This window comes from Passer domesticus, chromosome 10 (assembly GCF_036417665.1).
Source record: "Passer domesticus isolate bPasDom1 chromosome 10, bPasDom1.hap1, whole genome shotgun sequence".
Taxonomy (NCBI): domain Eukaryota; kingdom Metazoa; phylum Chordata; class Aves; order Passeriformes; family Passeridae; genus Passer; species Passer domesticus.
This window is the reverse complement of record NC_087483.1, coordinates 1,942,393-1,950,247: the sequence shown is the minus strand read 5'-3', so window position 1 is coordinate 1,950,247 and position 7,855 is coordinate 1,942,393.

The window sequence follows — 7,855 nt, the reverse complement described above, 5'->3', positions numbered from 1 at the left end:
GCTACTTTCAAATAATATACATTGTTAGCACCAGTATATCCTTTGAGTCTGCCACGAATTGGGCAGTGGATTTTCGGATCTGTTGTGTTACTTTGCATGCCATGCAGTCATCTGGTGCAAGGCCTCAGAAATGGCTCTGGGGGCACTTTGGGGGTCTTTGATGGGCTATGACACCCCCTGAGCTGCCCCTGATGGGAATGTCCCCTGGATGTGGCCTTCTGGGGGTGGGGGTTGTAGAGCTGAGCCAGTTTGTGTGAGGGAGGATGGGTGTCCACTGCCCCTTACCAGAGGTTGTGCCACAGACCCAAAATTTCCTCCTGCCCCTCTGTTGATGGGAGGTGTGTGTGCAAACCTGGCCTCAGCAGAGGAGTCTGTGGCTGTGACTTGCCCAGCCTGAAGGCAGACAGAGCTGATTTTCAGGACAGCTGCTGGCTGTGGCTATGGTGTGGATCTATTTTTCTCCCTTGGCCTTGTTCACTTCTCCCGAGACCTGAGCTAATGGGGCAATAGTGTCACCTTTATCTTGCCTCAAGTTCCCATGTGGGCCTTAACTCCCAGTCCCAAGTTCCAGTCAGGAGGCATTTTCAGGGAAGGGTGGGCTTGGGTGCTCTCAGCTTCTTTGTACAGTTTTGTCAGAATTGGAAAAAAGTCCTTTGTAGCAATATTTAAGCCATGAGCCATAACATTGCAGTCTCTCCCAAGTCCAGTGAGGAGCAGCTGAGAGAGCAGGGGTTGTTTAGCCTAAAGAAGAGGAGGTCCACTCAAGCTGGTTTTAAGTAATATTTAAGCTACAGCTTTGTCTGTTCTAAGTATTATTAATGTTCAGCTTTTTAGCTCCAGATTTCAGCAAGATCCATTTTTGAATTGCACAAGGGAGCCATCTAGTCCAAATAAAGTCCAACTAGAGGCCTAACAATACTAGCTACTTATGCCAAGCAAGCACTTAGCTACTTTCAAATGATATAAAATGTTTAGCAGCAGTGTATGCCTTGAGTCTGCCACGAATTGGGTTCTGGATTTTCAGAGTTCCATTGTTGCTCCTTCCAGTTTTGCTGAGGCCTTGTTGCTCCTCTGTGACACCCTCCCTTCAGAATGGCTTCTGGATTCCCGAAAAAGACACCGACACCTCATCTTTTGCTGAGGGAAAGACTGCAGCCTAGCACTGTGAGTAGCCAGTGGGGCTGTGCTCAGGCTGGCAAGTGCCCTGTTGTCCAGCAGCGCTGGGAAGCTGCAGAGCCCCTGCCCAGCTCTTTGTGCCGTGCTGCTATTGGTGGGGGCTGTCCTGGTGCAGTAGGGAACACTGTGTGATGTTTCAGGGACAGCCCAGCGCCTTGCCTGGCTGTGCCACAGGAGCCAAGTGAAACCAATGTGCAGCTGAAGCCCTCAGCATGTGCTTCTGTGCCTGCCCTTTGCCACTGGAATTCCTTCTGTCAGGCTGGGCACTGCCCTGTGCTGCTGTGACCAACCTGCCCTTGGGCACCTGGGCATGTGGGGGGAGAGCTCAAACTCTGCCCAAAGCCTTGAGAGCCATGGCTGCTCCCAGCCAGAAGAGCTCCCAAAGCAGCAGTTCTCTCTGAGCTCCTGGGTGGGTACAGCTCCAGCCCTGCAGGCAGCACTGCAGTCAGGGCCACAAAGGTCCCTTGATGTCTGGAGCTCACTGGGCTGAAGATGCCCCAGTGCTGAGGCTCTGGCAAGGAGATCCCTGTGTTTTCTTCTCTGGAGGGCTCTGTCAGCCCAGACAGAGAAAACAAATGCTCATTAACGGAGAGAGGAAAAACTTGGACACATTCCTGTGCACCTCCCTCTTGGTACAGCTTTTCTTTCTTGCTTCTCTTGGACTCAGCCAGCAGTGCTGTCTCCTGGCTGTGAGTTATGAGTGTTGTGCAGGGATGGACTTGGGGCAGTTCTGAGAGCTCCTTCCCACTCTCTGAAAAGGGCATTGCCTCAATGCAGAGAAACGTAAGAGGAAACAAATGGCCAAAGAGCAGAAATCCCCAAACATGTCACATCAGATCACAAAGAGTCTAATGGGACACAGCCATGTGGTTGGAGTGTGTGTATTGCACCCTGTATTATTAATTGATTGGTACTAAGTATTTCAGCAAGTAACTTCCAGGGCTTCCAGAACTGCCCAAGTGGCTGTGATCGCAAATTAATTCACCAGAACCACTTGCTCAAGATAAACCCCTCTGAACAAGCACATTTCTGAGCTTCTTTCTTGCTTAAACTGCAACCCCTTGGACGAGGACACGAGGCTTGACTCCATTTTCATCAGAAGGCTGATTTATTATGTTGTATATTATACTAAAATACTACATTACAACTATACTAAAAGAACAGAGAGAAGAAGATCAGAAGGCTACAAAGACAAGAATAGAATAGGAATGAATAACAAAAATCCTGTGACTCTCACAGCCCCGGCACAGGTGGCTGTGATCGGTCACTGATTGAAAACAATCTACATGAACCAATGGAAGATGCACCCGCGGCAATCCACAGCAGCAGATAGCCATTGTTTACATTTCTTTCCTGAGGCCCTCAGCTCCTCAGGACAGGAAAAATCCTAGCAGATGCTTTTTCACTAAAAATCCTGGCAACACTTCTTGCTGTTTTTTGTTTTTGTTATTGTTTTTGGTTTGGTTTTTTGTTTGTTTTTTTTTTTGTTTGTTTCCTTTCAGCTGCTTCCCTCTAAGTTCCAGCAGGAGAAGTTTCTCAGCACAAAGAAGGAGGCCAGCACTGGGGGGAGTATTCTGCCCAGAATTGGCCCATGGATAGACCTGAGCAAGAATGGTCCAAAGGTAGCCTTTTCCTGCTCTTTTCCTTTCTGTTTGATAGCAAGTTTGAAGAGGGTGTGTGCTTGTGACAGGCTTGCCTCCAGCAAAACACCTCAGTGTCCAGGTGCTGTTGTCATTGCAAGCTGCTGGCAGTGGTGGACTGGGAGTCCTGATGTGCACTGAGCCAACACAGATAACCTCTGCTGCAGCTGCTGGGCTGTGCTGGAGTGTGGCTGCCATTGCTAAAACAATGGGGGAAGGCTGGGGACACAAAGCACAACATTGGCATGTGCCATTCTCCTGCTGAAGGAGCCACCTCTTGCTTTGGTGTGGTCACCATCAAACGCTCGGGGTCACAGGATTCCCTGCACAGTGGCAGCGTTGGCCTTGGAAGGCCAAGCACCTGCAGGAATTCCTTCAGATTTAGCAGAACCAATTGCATTCCTGCTTTGGGTTGGAACAATGTGCTGGACCCTGACAGGGTGTTAGATTTTGCAGGCTGCCAGATGTGCAGGGGAGTAGCCCTGGGCAGAGGGGAGTGGATGTGCTTTCTGTGCTCAGTGCCTACTTAGAGGTGTGTTTCAAGCTGCTTTTGTGGCAGGACTGGCTCAGTAGAAAGCACAGTCCAAAGGGGCAGGTGAGCCAGGTGGGCTGTTGAGCAGGAAATTGGCAGCAAGAGACATGGAACACACTGGTTCAGGACTGGCCTGGAGAGGGGCCTTGGGAACACCCCAGGGAAGGGCACAAGTAAGGGACAGTGTGCTGCAGGCACTCCCTTCAGCAGGCTGTGTCTGCCCTGGAGTCACAGGAGAGCTGCTGGTGTCTCTGCAGTGACAGCAGTGTGGCTGCAGAAGGCAGACAAAGCAGGGCAGAGTCTTCTCCAAGCAGTGTCTCTGCTCCAGAAGCATTTGCTGCTGTTGTGTCATTCCAGACGTGCCTCTACAATGGCATTAAATAAGATAGCAAGAATGACAAGAAAGCACCCAGTTAAAGCTCATGGGAAAAGGAGATACCAACTCCACTTTTACCCAAGTTGCTGAGGAAATAACTGAACCTTATCCACATTCAGCATTCACCTAATTTGTCCTTTTCCTGACTTCTGTTGTACTTTGTTTTTGCCTTTACCTCTGTTAGAAAGGCAGTAACTTTTAAATGCACAGAAAGAGGAAAAAATCATCAAAGCAAAAGAAAACTGTTTATTAGTAACAATTCACTTGAGCCGTGTGTGTCTCCTTGCCCCTGGAGAGGAGCAAACACAGCCTCCAACAAAATGGCAATCTTTGTATCCCCTTTGTACCCGGCCGGGACAGTCCCTGTCCCCTTTCCCCTTGGAGAGGCACTCAGGAACTTCCCTTCTCTCTGACCACCAACTTTTGTGTCCCCTCCCCTCTCATCCTCCTTCCTTTTGGTCAGGTCTTCAACCCCGTCCCTCTGCCAGCTCACAGCAACACCCAACAAACCAACCTGAACAAATCCAACCCACAAACAACACACAGAACCAACAAATTCCATCCTTTCACTTCATAACCTTTTGGCTTCATCCAAATGTCACCTCATCTCTGACACCTCCTCTGGTACTGTTCTCGTCATCCTGAGGCCTAAGTTCTAGATCCAAACAGAAATTTTCAGTTGTGTGGGCCTCAGTTTCCCTGTCTCAGAGTAAAGGACATCCCAGAATTGTTTCTCCTAGAGTCTGATGTAAATTTGTGGGTTTTACTTACTGCATGAGTGCTCAGGCCGTGCCCCAGGGGGCACAGGGCTGTGCTTAAGGAAAGTGCTGCCTGGCATTGTGGAGAAGGAAAGCTGGAGAAATCAAAAGAGTAGCTTGGCTTGAACCTGCTGGAAGCTGACCAAGCAGTTCTTGATCAGCTCAGAGCAGAGGTGGGTGAGCCACTGTTTGCCCAGTGTGTCCTGGGCAGATGTGCTCCCCCAGAGTCTGCACTTCACTGGGGGTCAGTGTAAGATTGTCCTTCATGAGCCTTCCTCCCAGCAGCTGAAGCTGTCCCTGCTCTCTCTCGCCTCTCCAGCTGCCGTCAGCTGCCCCGAAACAGAGCTTGTTTCAGGTTTCCCCACCAGAGATGGTGTTTCAGAACTTCGTGGCTCGGGAGGTCTCTGAAATGGTGCTGTCTGTGACGAATAAGGACAAGGTAAGTGCTGGCACCTGGAGCTTGAATCCTGTGCTAGAAGAGGAGAGTGCTGTCATTGCCCAAGTGGGCAGCAAAGCAAGTTATCTGCTGTAGCACATGCAGGAGAAAATGTCTCAGCCCCTTGTTCTGCAAGATGATGGGAATCTTCGTGTGCTGGGAATTGTGCCCTGATTTTGTCCATGCATTGATGGTGTCTATCCCAAAGGAGTTTCCTTCTTTTGAAAGCTGTGGATTGATAGGAATGTTGAGGCCTGTACAGTTCTGACCTGCTCTCAAGCTTTGCCTTGAGTCTATAGCACCTCCTGTGTCTCCTTGGTTAATCTTGGCTCCTGGTAGGAATCTCTGCTGCTCTCAGCCTGTTGGGCTCCCTTTGTGCAGCTCACAGTCAAAGCTCAGGGGCTGAGTCTGCTCCACTTGATGCTGGAATCACTTCTCATTAAGGGCATTGGCACTGCAGGAAACGTGTTCTGGAACAGCCCTGGAATCAGAGTGATGTAGCAGAAGCAGTGGGAGCCCTTTAGGTGCCACTTGAGGCTCCTGCTAAGCTTCATCCCGCTCTGCTCAGCTTTTCCAAGAGCAACACGGTGCTCTGCTTTCCCTTTGGAGAGCCACAGCACATGCAAAGCCATGTGCTCCTGGAGGTTTCCACCTTCACTTGAAGAAATTGTGATGGTTTTGCAATTTCCCAAGAGAGTTGAGAGGGGAAAAGTTGAAAAATGTCAGCAGTTGTGTTCCAGTGTAACGAGGAAAACAGAGACCATTGGAATTTCAGTCAGGGCAACTTTTTCTTAGATGAGCCTTGTGCCAAGGGTAGGCTGGTGGGAACAGAAAGGAGGGAGTCCAAATCATCTGGTTTAGACTTGTTGAGATTATTTTGGTGCTCAGTGTGCTAGAAAATGCATGTTTGCTGTGTCTGTGAATGCCAGAGGGCAGACCCTGGCCTGTGGCTGCAGGCAGCAATGCCCAGCAGCCCAGCTTGCCTGCACAGGCAGCAAGAAGCCCTGGAGAGCCAAGATTGGCTTTTCATACTGGAAGCACAGTGTCAGTCAGTGCTGGTCATGTTTCTCCAGGCAGAAAATGCCTTTGAAGCCCACAGTCCATAGGCACAGCCTGTCTGTGTTTCTGTCACTTTTGACAAGATGATTGCTCTCATGGTTTTATGACTCTTCCTTGCTGCTTTACTGCCCATTTAAATTCTCTTTGCCATCTCCTTGTTTTAGGGATTGTCTTGTTGTTCCTTTGGCTTTTCAGGTTTGCTTTTATTCCCAGTAAGGCCACAGTGTTTGGTCTCCTCTCTTGCTGGTGTGCCTGCATGACTGTATCCCCAGAATGTGCCTACCCAAACGTGATCTGCTAGAAGGGAATTTCTTCCTTCCCCCAGGAGAATGTGCTGGTTTGCTTTCAGGGAGCACATTCCCCCTCTGGAACATGACTGCATGGCTGAGTGCAGGCAGGAGCCAGCAGGTTTTTTGGCCTTGTTGAATGTACAGATGACTTGGTTCAGGTGCTCTGTCTCCATCCTGCTGGTGCTGACCTGCTTGGCCCTTCCTTGCCACCAGGCCCTGCCCCGCTGGCCCTGGCCAAAATGCTGGAGCCAGAGAGAAGGGACTCCAGCTGACCCTTGTGAATGATGTGCCTGCACCTGCACAGCTGGAAGGGCTTTGGAAAAGGGGTCAAGGAGGGATGTCAGCAGGGCAGGGACAGGTCTCCTGTCGTCCTGTTTGCACAAGTGTCAAAATCATCATTTGATGTCTTTGCTGCAGATTCCTCGGCTGGTGAAGGTGTGCATGGAGAGCTGCCCTTATTTCCAGCTGGCGTGCCCCAGGGGTGTGTACCACACGGTGCCAGCAGGCGCCTCTGCCCCGTGCGCATCCACTTCAGCCCCGAGGAGAACAAGGTGAGCCTGGAGGAGCCCGAGCATAGAATTCTCTGCAAAGCCATTGTTTTCCCTGCACTCTGGGTGCAGCCCATTCCATGCTGGGAGCTTGGCTCCAGGCCGTGGGCAGGCAGCCTGCAGCCAGTCCCAGCTTGGCACGGGCTGCCAGGCACTGCAGCCAGGCCTGACAGGCTCTGCTTCCCCTCCCTGCACATCCCTGAGCATTGCCAAGGGAAGATGCACAGGGAACAGGATGAAAATGACAGAGGGCTGTTGATAGATGTTGGGCCATCTCTAGGTACAGCGGAAGGGGGTTCATGATGATGAGGAACAAAGAGGTCAGAGAGCTTTCCTCCTTCCCGGCTGGCAAGAGCTTCCCTGCCTCCCCCTGGGCTGGAGCAAGGACGGTGCTTTTTCCCAGCCTCTGCTCTGCAGCCTTGCAGCTGTGCTGTGCCAGAGCGCAAGTGAGCATGGTGCAGCTGCAGGGCCAGGGCAGAGGATGTGCTGTGCCCGTGAGCCCGGCCTGGCACAGGCACAGGCACACTGTTGCCAGGTTTTTAGAAGGTTTTTGGCAGGTTTGTAGAAGGTTTTTGGCGGGTTTTTAGAAGGTTTTTGGTTGGTTTTTAGAAGGTTTTTGGCAGGTTTTCTGAATATTTTGCCAAGTTTTTAGTAGGTTTTTGCCAGGTTTTTTTTTTGCTGGGTGCCCTTGGTCAGCAGGAGGTTGCTGAGCTGCAGGGGACTTGGACACCTGCCTGCAGGAGCTGGTGTAGGGCAGGTCCAAGCTGCAGGCAGAGCTGTGAGCCCAGAGCCCATGGCAGTGACACTGCTGTGCCTTTGTCTTCATGCCTGTCCCTGTGCTTGCTCTGTCAGCTGGCACCCATTGCGTGCCAAAGGTGCTTTTGTGTGCAGGTTTGAACAGCAGTGCTGAGGCCCTGGCAAGTCTGATCTCAGTGCTGGGATCTGGGGGGTCAGTGTTGTGATCTGGGGGCTTGTTCATACAGAAGGGTTGAGGACATGGCATGGAAGGGAGGAAGCCTTGCAGGGAAACAAAGACAGGC